Genomic DNA, 935 nt, shown 5'->3' on the forward strand with positions numbered 1-935 from the left:
CGTTTGGGTGAGAACCAAACATTTCCCACTTTAGAATCTTTGGTTGTGCGGTATATGTGCTTGTAGCACCACCACAACGTACAAAGATGGGACCACAAAGAAGATTGGGAATATATGTTGGTTGTGATTCTTCATCAATTATACGATATCTAGAACCACAGACTGGTGACGTCTTTACGGCTCGTTTCGCTGATTGTCATTTTGATGAGAAAGCATTCCCAGTTCTAGGGGGAGAAAACAAAAATGTAGAAAATGATATCAAATGGAGTGTACCTTCATTACTATATCTTGACCCTCCTACTAAAGAGTCTGAACTAGAAGTTCGACGAATCATGCATTTACAGAGTATAGCTAATCAGCTACCTGATGCATTTGCGGATACCAAGACGGTAACTAAATCTCATATACCAGCCGTGAATGGTCATGCTTGTATCAAAATATCTAATGAGCAAGGAAAAGCAGACGATACACGAGAGTCTAAAACACGCTTGCAGCGTGGCAGACCTGCTGGTTCTAAGAATTAAAATCCTAGAAAACAAAAGGATGTCAAGGTAAATGACACATCCAAAATAGCAGAAAGTATTTTGGAAGAAACAAATAATGAGGATACTAAGAAAGTTGAGCATCATGAGTCGGAAAGTAATCATGAAATTTCTATCAACTACATCCATAATAAAAGGATATGGAATAGAAATGAACAAAATGATCTTGATGATGCTTTCTCATATATTGTGTCAAGTGAAATAAATGAAGAAATCGATGATCCAGAACCAAAATTTGTCTATGAATGTCAAAAGAGACATGATTGGGAAAAATGGAAAAATGCAATACAAGCTAAACTTGATTCGCTTAATAAACGAGAAGTTTTTGGATCTATTGTGCTCACACATGCAGATGTGAGACCAGTTGGGTACAAATGGGTTTTCGTTCGAAAG

The sequence above is a fragment of the Brassica oleracea genome, chromosome C1 (genome assembly GCF_000695525.1).
Source record: "Brassica oleracea var. oleracea cultivar TO1000 chromosome C1, BOL, whole genome shotgun sequence".
In the NCBI taxonomy this organism is placed as follows: Eukaryota; Viridiplantae; Streptophyta; class Magnoliopsida; order Brassicales; family Brassicaceae; genus Brassica; species Brassica oleracea.